The sequence below is a fragment of the Apodemus sylvaticus genome, chromosome 10, assembly GCF_947179515.1.
Source record: "Apodemus sylvaticus chromosome 10, mApoSyl1.1, whole genome shotgun sequence".
In the NCBI taxonomy this organism is placed as follows: Eukaryota; Metazoa; Chordata; class Mammalia; order Rodentia; family Muridae; genus Apodemus; species Apodemus sylvaticus.
The window spans coordinates 36,184,306-36,197,390 of record NC_067481.1 but is presented as its reverse complement, the minus strand read 5'-3'; the positions used below and the strand labels follow the sequence as shown (position 1 = coordinate 36,197,390).

Below are 13,085 nucleotides of genomic sequence, written 5' to 3'. Positions count from 1 at the left end.
CTCGGGAGTTTGTCATGGTTGTTACAACGTCAGACTGGCCACAGTTCCTCCTAGTTTCCTTCCACTTGTCGTTTACAAGCCAGCATGTGCTGTGTGCTGTCTCTGTGTCAGTGTAGTCTCCTTACTGTTAGTACCAGCAAGTCCGTGTCGGTGGCCTGTTTTTGTGATGGGTCTAGTTGGAGACCCGGCAGGGTAGCAGAGCCAGCAGCTCTAGAATAGGGCTTCCGGTGGCTGCCAGAGTTCTCTCAGTGGGTACCCATGCTTGTTCTCAGCACCTGTGTGAGGCAGTGTACTTTTACTTCTAACTCCTCTACCCGGAGATTGGTTGTTTGGTCTCTGTGAGCACCCATACACCTGTGTAGCCAGACACGTCCACATAAAGAAAAGAAATACCTTTTAAATAAGCCATTTTTAAAAACTAAGCTCTCTGTTCTTCAGTGAATCTGGGCGAGGTGACCCGCTCTCTTTCATCCCGACAACTCAGTGGGCAGAGCAGGTGGATCCCTGAGTTTGAGGCCACACCGGGTCCACAAATTGAGTCCCGGCAAGGCCTACACGGAAGAAATCCTGTCTCAAAATACAGACACACAAGAGCAGCAAACTTCACCATGCCACAACTCCAGTCCTTGGGAGACAGATACAGGTGGAACCCTGTGAGTTCCAGGCCAGCGTGGTTTACACAGGATGGACTCAGAGAACACCTTGTGGGAATCCAATTTCACCTTGCACTATATGGGTCCTGGAATTGAATTTTAGTCACCACGCTTCCTGCCAAGTCCCTTTACCAGCGGAGCTATCTCACCAGCCCTCAATAGCTTTTAAATAGTTGGGGGGTTTTGTTTTGTTTGTTTGTTTGTTTGTTTGTTTGTTTTGTAATAGGTTAAGATACTAGTTTCTTTAAAATTAAAAATATGTTGTTATTTTGAATAATTGCAAATACATTTATGTAGCATTGCAGAGATGGCTCAGCAGTCTCACACACACAGCTTCTGCAGAGGACTCCAGCTTGGTTCCCAGCACCTTACAGTTGCTTTTAATTTCAGCTTGTCCTTTTCTGGCCTCTCCGGGCACTTATACACTCATGTATACCAACTTCCACACAGACAACCCATAGACATATAATTTGAGAAAAAGCAAACTTAAACTGGAAAGATGGCTCGGTGACTAACATGTTAACCTCCCCCACCCTCATTTTGGTTTTGGACTTTTGAAAATGTGTGTGTGTGTGTGTGTGTGTGTGTGTGTGTGTGTGTGTGTGTAGGGGGGTGGGGGTTGATGGTGGTGGAGGTGGTAGGTGTAGCCCCGGTTTGCCAGAACTAGCTCTAGCTCTGTAGACCAGAGTGGCTTTGAACCCACAGAGGTCTGCCTACCTGTGCCTCTGGGAGTTCTGGGATTAAAGGTGTGCACCACAACTGTCTTGCTAACACATAGTACTCATCCAACTCTTGCAGAAGTCCTGAGTTTAGTTCCTACCACCCACATCAGGTGTCTCCCAACTACCTGTAACTTCAGCTCCAAGGGATCTGGTGCTCTCTCTGGACTTCATGGGCACCTGACCCATGTACACTTAAACACATGCACATATAGATGATTTAGAATGATAAACCTTTAAATAATAAAATAGAACTCTGGGGCTGGAAAGATGGCTCACTGGTAAGAGCCCTGGCTGCTCTTCTTCGGTGGACTTTAGTTCAGTTTTCTAGCAGCCACATGATGGCTTACAGCTGTCTGTCACTTGGGTTTCAGGACAACAGGTGCCCCTTTCTTTGCTTCTGAGTACAGCTGGCACAGACATACTTGAAGGCCAAATACTCTTACACATGAAATAAAAATAAATTAATTTTAGGGAAATCTTTTAAAATGCATTATGTAATATTTTTAGGAGATAGTACCATGGTAAAAGAAAATATTATCTCTTAGGTAAAGGTGCACACTCAAGAGTGACTTGATTGGGCTGGAGGGATGGCTCGGTGGTTAAGAGTACTGACTGCAGTTTACAACCATGCATAATGAGATCTGGCACCCTCTATTGGTATATCTGAAGACAGCTACAGTGTACTTAACATATAAACAATAAATACATCTTTTGGGTTGTTTGTTTGTTTGTTTGGTGTTTTCAAGACAGGGTTTCTCTGTATAGCCCTGGCTGTCCTGGAACTCACTCTGTAGACCAGGCTGGCCTCGAACTCAGAAATCTGCCTGCCTCTGCCTCCCAGAGTGCTGGAATTACAGGCGTGCACCACCACCACCCGGCTAACAATAAATAAATCAGTAAAAAAAAAAAAAAAAAAAAAAAAAAAAAAAATTAAAAGAAAAATTGTGACTTGGGGCAGCATCTACCAGACTAGGTCAGATTGCCTTCAGTGATCTTTTTTGTTGTTATTTTAATTTTTAAAAGATTTACTATATGTTTGGGTGTCTGTATGCCTCATTGTTTGAGTGCATGAAGAAGCTAGAAGATGGTCCAGGCTCTGTAAAGCCAGAGTTACAGGTAATTGCGAGCCACCTGACCTGTGTGATAGGATCTAAAAACGCAGATTCTCTGGAAAAGCATGAAGTGGTCTTCACTGCTGAGCCACTCAGTAGCCTGAACATTTCTTTTTCATTTGCTCTCTTTCTCGTTTTCTCTCACATGTTAGCATACAGATCATTCTTAGATACTGTGATTACTGTGTGAACGATTCATGATAACAGCATCTTTATGACACCTTTATACTATTTAATCTGAAACAAACCTACAACACTGGTGTAATCAAATCTTTGAAGCTGAAATACATATGCCAGGAAGCATATACAAGGTCAGGTTGTTTTTTGTTTTTTGTTTTTGTTTTTGTTTTTGTTTGCTTGCTTGTTTTGTTTTGTTTTGTTTTGTTTTGTTTTGTTTTTTCAAGACAGGGTTTCCCTGTATAGTCCTGTCTGTCCTGGAATTCACTCTGTAGACCAAGCGGGCCTCAAACTCAGAAATCCACCTGCCTCTGCCTCCCAAGTGCTGGAATTAAAGGCATGTGCCACCACTGCCTGGCGACAAGGTCCGTTTAAACAAGTCTGGGTGGTGTGTCAGCTGAGATTTCCCAGAGAAAAGAATAATTGAGCTCAATTCAGAAAAACTTCAAGATCTGAAGTTGGCAGGGGTTTATGAAACACTGAATCAAGAAACCGTCTTTGTGGGAGCCTCTTCCTCCTCTGCCCTTGGGTGCGCTTGTTATCTGAGAAGTCATTTCTATGCTCAAGGGTCTCTGGTCATATATAGCATTCACTTCTGAGCACAGAGCTGGTAGGTTCTCTGTGTTGTTTATTGCATGTTCATTTACATTTGATGGTCCTTGAACATTGTCTGAATGGTTCATACTGCAAGTTAATTTTTTTTTTTTTTGATTTGGTTTTTTTTCGAGACAGGGTTTCTCTGTATAGCCCTGGCTGTCCTGGAACTCACTCTGTAGACCAGGCTGTCCTCAAACTCAGAAATCTGCCTGCCTCTGCCTCCCAGAGTGCTGGGATTACAGGCGTACGCCACCACCGCCCGGCTGCAAGTTAATTTTTTTAAAGGCTTATTTATTTATGTATATGAGTACACTGTAGCTATATTCAGACACACCAGAAGAAGGCATCAGATCCCATTACAGATGGTAGTGAGCCACCATGTGGTTGCTGGGAATTGAACTCAGGACCTCTGGAAGAGCAATCATGCTCTTAACCGCTGAGCCATCTCTCCAGCCCCAAGTTAAATTTTTTTTTTTTTAAAGGTGTGCATGCCTTCATTGCCGGTACTGAGGAGGCAGAGGTAGACAGATCTCTGTGAGTTTAGGGCCAGCTTGGGCTACAGTATGAGTTCCAGGACAGAAATGAAACCCTGTCTTGAAGAAAGGAAATTTATTTATTTGTTTTTGTTTTTTTTTTTTTGTTTTTTTTTAAACTTTTTTTAAAATTTTTATTTATTTATTATATATAAGTACACTGTAGCTGTCTTCAGACACCAGAATAAGGTGTCAGATCTCTTTACGGATGGTTGTGAGCCATCATGTGGATGCTGGGATTTGAACTCATGACCTTCGGAAGAACAGTCGGTGCTCTTACCCGCTGAGCCATCTCTCCAGCCCCTTGTTTTTGTTTTTTAATTGGATTTGTTTTTTTCGAGACAGGGTTTCTCTGTGTAGTCCTGGCTGTCCTGGAACTCACTCTGTAGACCAGGCTGGCCTCGAACTCAGAAATCCACCTGCCTCTGCCTCCCAAGTGCTGGGATTACAGCAGGCGTGTTCCACCACTGCCCGGCAGAAAGGAAATTTAGAAAGAAAGGAAATAACAAAGGAAAGGAGGGAGGGATGGAGGGGGAAGGGGAGGGGAGGTGAGGAGGGTCTCCCTGTGAAGTCTAGGTTGGCCTTAAGTGGCAGTTTTTGCCTCAGCCTCCTGAGTGCTGATGTCAGAAGCATTAGCAGCTAATGCCTGGTTTTGCTGCTGTGTTTGTTTAGTGTTGGCAATTATTTGCTTTCTTTTCTTCTATTGTTTTCTAGAAAGTATGTGTGGGATTCTTTGATGAGGAATTATTTCTGGGCGGTGGTTTTATTTGCTTATTTAATAGCTGGTAACCCTGAATTTATTTTCTGTAAATTAGAGACATGTAGTAACAGTACAATGTGGGGTTGTTGTACGGGTTAAATTAGATGAAGAAACTATAGTAGTTCAATAATTCTCCCCATTCTGAAAAGGTTCCTCCCTCCAATTAGAAATTTGTCTTTCATCCTGTATTCAAGGAAGCTCCCCACCACTGATAGATAAGAGTCACCAATATGTTATCTTTGAAGTCTCCTTCACCCTGTCCCTATCCAGTTGTGTCATAGGAACTCACCATCTAGAACAGTCGACGTTTCTCCCTTGCTTGCTTGCTTGCTTCCTTCCTTCCTTCCTTCCTTCCTTCCTTCCTTTTCTCCCTCCGCCCCCCCCCCCCACCTCCTTCTTGTGTTTCAAGACAGGGTTTCTCTTGGTGGTCCTGGAACTCACTCTGTAGATCAGGCTGGCCTGGAACTTAGAAATCTGCCTGCCTCTGCCTCTGTCTCCCAAGAGCTGAGATTAAAGGTATGCACCACCACTGCCTGGCTCCTCATTTCTTTAGCATTCCTCAGTGCCTCATGTCTCTCAGAGATGCCTTCCTTGTGCCAGTCTCAGAACTGCTATCTACAGCTTTACATCTCTCAGTGACTTCCCTTCACACTTCAAGTCTTCCCTTCCCTTCAAGTCTTAAAATGTATTTGTCTGGTGGTACATGCTAAGGCAAGAGGATCTTCAGTTCAAAGCCAACCGTGGCTACAAAGTGAGTTCTATGCTAGCTAAGCTCTGTAGTTAGGCTCTGTATCAAACAAAGGAATTGGGAAGTGTTGGTACGGGCCTATAACTCCATTTATTTGGAGCCTAAGGTAGGAAGAGGACAGATTCAAAGCCTGCCTAGGCTACAGCATTCGTTCAGTGCTGGCAAGGACGATGAACCAAATGTCTCAAGGAGACAAAGTGCTACAGAATGCTTAGTGGCAGGAACTTTGCCTGAAAGTTTCCTTCTCTGTACTCCCCGGGAGCGAGAAAGAACCACCTGTGAATCCACCTTAGAAAACTTGCTCTGCCAGGCGGTGGTGGTGCAGGCCTGTAAACCCAGCACTTGGGAGGCAGAGGCAGGTGGATTTCTGAGTTCCAGGTCAGCCTGGCCTAACAGAGTGAGTTCCGGGACAGCCAGGGCTACACAGAGAAACCCTGGCTGGAAAAACAAACGAACAAACTTTCACAAGCCATATCTTATGGGACACAAACTTACTAAGAAGTAAAGCATGTTCATACACTATTTCCAGAGGAAAATGTGCAAAGACAGCAGAATCTAGCATCCACTGGGACAAAGTCAGAGGCTAATTACACAGTGTTGCACAGGGTATCTCGAGAGCATTACAGTCCCAAAGCACAGAGGCCTTGCCCTGGGAGAGAAGGGGGTCTCAAGATCCAAAGCTACAGCTTCCTAATTTCTCCCCCCTACAAGCCTCAGCCATTAAGGTTCTGCCAAGTATATTCCTGGCTTTAGAGAAGGAACTGCCTTACTTCTATATATTAGGACAGCAGGGGAAAGTTCCCAAGATTCTGGACCCAGGCTACAACTGGATCTTCCAGGATGTTTCTGGTTTTGAGAAGTAGCTGTATTCCTTTTCCATATACCAGGGCCTCGGAGAAAGCCTTGGGTCAGCCCAGTCCTCCACAAGTAGAATAAATATGATATAAAATCCAAAAGATTCTGTTACTGAGACCTGGGTTTCAGTTACTCATTCTCTCTGCCACAGTGACAGTGAGCTATTCCTTGGATGACTGTAATCCTAGCATTCAGGAGGCAGAGATAAGAAGATGCTTCCAGTTTGAGGACAGCCAAGGCTACATAGCCAGACCATATCTCAATCAGTCAACCAACCAACCAACCAACCAACCAACCAACCAACCAACCAATCAGTTTGACTTATAAAAGGAAAAACATCGAATTAGGGTAGTTATTTTAGTAACTGTCAAGACTTACCAGTTGCCAGATTCTTACTTAGCGGAGGCAAAGCCTGTGCTTGCCTTTAGTTGTCAGGAATCGGGTTATTTTTAGAATCAGATTCTAAATAAAATTCTATTCTATCTGTAATTATTTCAACTGTTTTGTTTTATATGTATGGGTGTTTTGCCTACACACACACACACACACACACACACACACACACACAACTACATGCATGTCATGCCCATGGACGAGAAGATGGGTCAGATCCCTTAGCCCAGGAATTAGATGGTTGTGAGCTACCATTTAGGTGCTGGGAATAGAATCTGTGTCCTCTAGAAGAGAGCAGCTGATGTTCTTAACTGCTTAGTCATCTCTCCAGGCCCTGGTCTTCAGTTTAAGTTTGATTACATTTACTTATTTGCATGTACCTTTGGGTATCTGAGTATGCACACGTAACGGTGTGCATATGGGGATAAGAGAACAACTTGTAGGGTTAACCCTGTGTGTGCATCAGGCTTAGTTGTCAAGCTTGGGCAGAGCACAGATTTGCCTGCTGAACTGTCTCGCCAGCCCCAGTCATCATTGTTGTTCAGTTTTGTTTTGTTTGATATTGATAGGGTCTCCATGTGTACCCCAAGACTGCCTTGAATTCTCCACCCTCCTCAGCTTCCTGAATGCTGGGATTATGTAGATCCTCAGTTATTCTTTAAATGATGGGTTATATGGTGAGACGTCTGAGTAAGACTGGTACCATAGGCCCATTATTTTAAAGATTTATTTATTTATTTTATGTATCTGAGTACAATTATAGCTGTCTTCAGACCCACCAGAAGAGGGCGTCAGATCCCATTACAGATGGTCGTGAGCCACCCTGTGGTGCTGAGAATTGAACTCAGGACCTCTGGAAGAGCAGTCAGTGCTCTTAACCTCTGAGCTATCTCTCCAGTCCTCATAGGCTCATTTATTTGAACAGAAGTATATATTTGGAGTACAAGCACTAGGATATAAGACCTTGTTTGAGGAAATATATCTCTGAAGGGGGGGTGGGCTTTGAGGTTTCAAAAGCTCATGTCAGGCCCTGGCTCGCCTCTGCTCTGGTGCTCCCTTCCCTGTGGGACCGTGGTGTGAGGCAGTCTGTAGCTTCAACTAGGCTTCCCCGACACCTCTTCCCTTTCCCTCTCCCTCCAGATCAGGATGTAGGACTTTTCCAGCTGCATGCTACCATGTTCCCTTCCACAGTAATAATGGACTAACCTCTGAAAGTGTAAGCAGGCTCCCAATTAAGTGCTTTCTTTCTTCTTTCTTCTTTCTTTCTTTCTTTCTTTCTTTCTTTCTTTCTTTCTTTCTTTCTTTCTTTCTTCCTTCCTTCCTTTCTTCCTTTCTTCCTTTCTTCCTTTCTTCCTTTCTTCCTTTCTTCCTTTCTTCCTTTCTTCCTTTCTTCCTTTCTTCCTTTCTTCCTTTCTTCCTTTCTTCCTTTCTTCCTTTCTTCCTTTCTTCCTTTCTTCCTTCCTTCCTTCCTTCCTTCCTTCCTTTCTTCCTTTCTTCCTTCCTTCCTTCCTTCCTTCCTTCCTTCCTTCCTTCCTTCCTTCCTTCTTTCTTTTCTTTTTTCGAGACAGGGTTTCTCTATATAGTCCTGGCTAACCTGGAACTCACTCTGTCGACCAGTCTGTCCTCGAACTCAGAAAACTGCCTGCCTCTGCCTCCCAAGTGCTGGGATTAAAGGCATGTGCCACCACTGCCTGGCTAAGTGCTTTGTTTTCTAAGATTTGTGTTGTCTTTTCACAGCAATAGAACAGAATAGAATGACTAATACAGGTTTTAGGTTTAATATTTTTACAACCAATGGGAGCTAGCTCTTCATGGAAGGAAGGTAAATACTGATATTTCCATGACACGGTAGAGCCTTAGTAATGAGAGATAGGGATACCATTCATTTATATTGGCACACTTCTGAGAGGTGCCAGGATGAGACGAAGAGCTGCCCCCTTCTCCCCCCTCTGCGCCCCCCCCCAGAGCTGCTCGGAGCAAGGAGCCCCTTCTCAGGCTGTTCTTACACACCACATTCCCTAGCAACTTTGCTTGTTTACATAGTTTGCATTGTTTATTGTGTGCATATGTGTGCATGCACAGCTGGGCATCAGAGGACAATCTGCAAGGGGTTGGTCGCTTCTGTTACCAGGTGGGGTCCTAGGGGTCAAACTCTGGTTGTGAGGCTTCTCAGCAGGTGTCTCTTTCCACTGAGTAATCTCCCTCATCCCAGATTCCATGGTTAGTTGTCCGGCTTCTCATGAACCCTGTTCTCTCAGTCATAGTTCTTTCTTTCTCTTTCTTTTTCTCCCCCACCCCCACCTCTTGAGTTTGTATTTCTGCATATGTGTGCATATGGAAGCCAGAGGTGGTCAACCTTGGGTTTTGTTCCTCAGGAACAACTTCTGTTTCTTTTTTTTTGAGACAGAATCTCTCAAAGAGACCTAGAACTTCCTGGTTGGGCAAAGGCGACTTGGCAGAAAGCACAGCAGATGCTGACCCCACCTCCTGGCTCTAGGATTCCTAGTGTATGCCAGCCATCCTACCTGTCTTTTCACATGGGTTCTGGGACTCAAACGTGGGTCCTTGGATTATATGGCAAGCATTTTATGGACTGAAGTATCTCTTCAGAATACCACACCCTTTTGAGATAGTCTCATAATATATCTGTGGCTGGCCTGGAACTTTCTATGTAAACCAGGCTGGCCTTGAAGTCACAGAGGGTCCATTTACTTCTCTGCCTTCTGAATGCTGGCTGGAAGTAAAGCTGTGTGCCAGTATGCTAGGACCCTTACACTTTTTGTTTTTGTTTTTTGGGTTTTTTTGGGGGTGGGGGTGGGGGGTTGGATTTGGTTTTTTCGAGACAGGGGTTTTCTGTGTAGCCCTGGCTGTCCTGGAGCTCACTCTGTAGACCAGGATGGCCTCGAACCCAGAAATCCGCCTGCCTCTGTCTCCCAGAGTGCTGGGATTAAAGGCGTGCGCCACCATCGCCAGGCCCCTTACATTTTTTATAAGGGACATTTCATACATGATTGATTAAATCATTGGCCATTGGTAATCAATTTAACTTGCAGCTACTTTCCTTTCCCCAAATTAAGATGCCATAAGTCTCATTAGGCCTTGATAATTCCAGTGATCACTAGTCATGCTGAAAGCATCTCAGTGCCCATAGCTGCCACTTCAAGGTTCCAAAGGCTTTGGAGACAGATTCCACTGTGTCTTGGAGACAGTATGATGCAGAGTATGGTCTAGTTATGGACTTTATGACTCCTGGCAACTGCTTAAGCCCTATGTTCCTCTGTCTCCATCCACATTAAAAAAAAAAAAAAAAGTAGTAGCAGTATTTCTTCTTCCTGACAAGCTGTGGGAACTGAATTAATAGAGTGGCACCTGGGAACAGTGCAAACCTAACTAAGATCTGGCCTTGCAGGAGTAGGTATTACGACTTCAGCTTCTGAGTCTAGGGCTTTTTCCTTTTTCTTTTCTTTTTCTTTCTTTGTTTTTTTGAGACAGAGTTTCTCTGTGTAGCCCTGGCTGTCCTGGAATTCACTCTGTAGACCAGGCTGGCCTTGAACCCAGAAATACGCCTGCCTCTGCTTCCCAAGTGCTAGAATTAAAGGTGTGCGCCGCTGCTACCTGGCTTTTTTTTTTTCTCCTTCTTCCTCCTTCCTTCCTTCTTTCTTTCTCTCTTTTACTTTCTCTCTTTCTTTTTCTTCCTTCCTTCCTTTCCTTGTTTCTTTCTTTCTTTCTCCTTGTTTCTTTCTTTCTTTCCTTGTTTCTTTCTTTCTCTTTCTCTCTCTCTCTCTCTTTCTTTCTTTCTTTCTTTCTTTCTCTCTCTTTCTTTCTTTCTCTTTCTTTCTTTCTTTCTTTCTTTCTTTCTTTCTTTCTTTCTTTCTTTCTTTCTTTCTCTCTCTCTCTCTCTCTTTCCTCTGTCCTTCCTTCCCTCCCTCTTACCTTCCTTTGTTCTTTCCTTCCTTTTTGTTTTTCATTTCCTTATTTATTTATATATTTATTTATTTATTTATTTAAAGGTGTGCCACCACCACTCCCCTTTTTTTCCTTCCTTTGGTTATTTTGTAGGGAACTTTTTCCGCTCTGGCTTCGGTGCTGGGAATATATCTTGGGCTTTGTGCATGATAGGTCAGTACTATACTGCATCTCCAGCCATGCTTTTTTTTTTTTTTTCTCTTGAGTCAGGGTTGCTTGCCTTCTTCTCTATATAACCATGCTGCGTCTTCACTCTAGGTGCCAGGGTGACAGAGCGTGTCATCATGCCTGGTCTGGTACTTGAGCTTTTACCAGAACATGAGGCCATTCATAGTCCCTACAGTGCTGAGTGCAAGTGGTTGGCATTTACTGAATTACTAAGCATCAGAGGTCAAGGAAGGCGTCTATGAAGCAATGGCCCGAGATGGCTGAACGATAATTGAAGTGACCGTGACCTTGGGGAAGAGGTAAAAGGTCAGGAGTCTGAAAAGTCATTGTTGGAGAAACAGGCTTGTAAAGGGTTTGTGACAAGAAGCTGCATGGAGAGAGTTTCTGTTGTGAGAACTTTGTAGTGTGAGAAGAAGAAGTTCTAAGAAGAGCGCAGTGACTAGAGGGAGGCTCCGGGTCACAAAACAGGAGCTTGGGAAATGAGCGAGGCTTCAGGGTAGAGAGAAAAGCTCCGTGACCCAGGGGACCCTCAGAAGCAAGATGGTACCCTGTGTAGAGCAAACTGTGTGTTAGAAAAATAATAAAACAGACTAAAGAGAGAGTTCTGCGGTCAAGAGCCCCTGCTGCTCTAGCCGAGGACTTGAGTTTCAGGTGGACAGCACCCACACTGGCCACCACACAACACCTGTAATACTTCCTGGGGAACCCGGGCTCTTTTCTGTCCTTGCCGTGCGTGCCCTTTACTGGCTCTGCAAGACACCACACACTCACATAATAAAAAATAAATGAAATATTAAAGAAGAAAACTAATTTTACATCTAGTACTTTTTCTTTTGTTGTAGATCCTATCTCCCAGCATAGTAGCTCCAGCTGGCACTCAATCAGGGCAATTCTTAGTCCTCCCAAGGGTGCCATTAGACCCAGGTTTCATTCTGGTGCTTTCATCACAGATAAAGTTTGTTTATTTGTTTACTTATTTATTGTTATATGTAAGTACCCTGTAGCTGTCTTCAGGCACGCCAGAAGAGGGCATCAATCAGATCTCATTACGGATGGTTGTGAGCCACCACGTGGTTGCTGGGAATTAAACTCAGGACCTTGGGAAGATCAGTCAGTGCTGTTCTTAACCGCTGAGCCACCTCTCCAGCCCGGGATAAAATTTATTAAATAGAGGCCAGACTGGACATTCTGGCCCAGGCCTCTGATCCCAGCACTTGGGAGACAGAGGTAGACAGATTTTTGTGAGTTCAAGGTCAGCCTGGTCTACATAGAATTCTAGCCTAGCCGGTGCTACAGTCAAATCTTGTCTCAAGAACAAACAGGCTGCGCTGTGGTGGCGCACGCCTTTAATCACAGCACTTGGGAGGCAGAGGCAGGCGGATTTCTGAGTTCGAGGTCAGCCTGGTCTACAGAGTGAGTTCCAGGACAGCCAGGTCTATACAGAGAAACCTGGTCTCGAAAACAAAACAAAAAAACGAGAACAAAAAAACGCCAAATATAAATAGAGGCCAGACTTGGTAGTGTACTCTTATAAACACCGCATTCAGAAGGAAGAGGCAGGTAGATCACTTAAGTTCGTGGCCAGCTTGCACTACATAGGGAAACCCTATCTCACTCAAATAACAACCCTTTTCTGTTTTTAAATTAAAAATGGTGAAATTCAAAAGAAATAGAGTGCAGTCGTGGAATTGCCATTTTCCCCACGTGTTTTTTCGTTTGTTCCTCACCGAAGGCCTCCGGCTTGAGCCAGAAATCCGCACCGGCGCGCGCCTGCGAACTCGCGTGCGGCTCCGCGGCGCTTTCCGCGTGGGGCAGCGCGGGGGCCTTGAAGGCAGGCGCCGCCGCTGGGAGGGTGCGCGGTGTGGGGCGGGCGGCGTGTGGCCGTCAGTGACGCGTGACGGGTCGCAGGCGGGAGTGGGACGGAGCAGGAGAGCACTGCGAGCCGATTGGCTGCTCGGCGACCGTATGCTAATCGTGGTGACAGTTTGCCTAGTGTAGGGAAAGCGTAGCGACTCAAAATGCCCGGCGCGCTGGGTATGGAGAGGTGTCCGTGTGTCAGGGCTGGTGTCCCCGCGTGGGCAGACAGCGGCGCCGACAGGGATGGCACGGGTCGTCTCGGCGTAAGTCGCCGTGAGTTAGATGTGAGGTGGCCTGGTACAGTGCGGCGGTGTCGGGAGTGGCTGGTCAAGACTATACTTTCAGGGATCATTTCTATAGTTCGTTACTAGAGAAGTTTCTCTGACTGTGTAGAGCACCCGAAACCACGAGGACGAGTCGTAGCGTCCCCTCCTGAGCGTGAAGCCGGCTCTAGGTGCTGCTTCGGTGCAGCTGCCTCTTGCCATTGATGATCGTTCTTCTCTCCTTCGGGAGGGTGAGAGGGAGGGAACGCAGTCTGAGTGGT

At 45.3% G+C, this 13,085-nt stretch overlaps 1 non-coding gene across 1 annotated transcript; it reads left to right on the top strand.

Annotated features, from left to right (window-relative positions):
- The first annotated feature begins 12,870 nt into the window (after positions 1–12,870).
- LOC127695754 (small nucleolar RNA U3) lies at positions 12,871–13,085 on the top strand. Its single transcript, XR_007980105.1, has one exon. It is a non-coding gene; the product is annotated as a small nucleolar RNA U3 (small nucleolar RNA).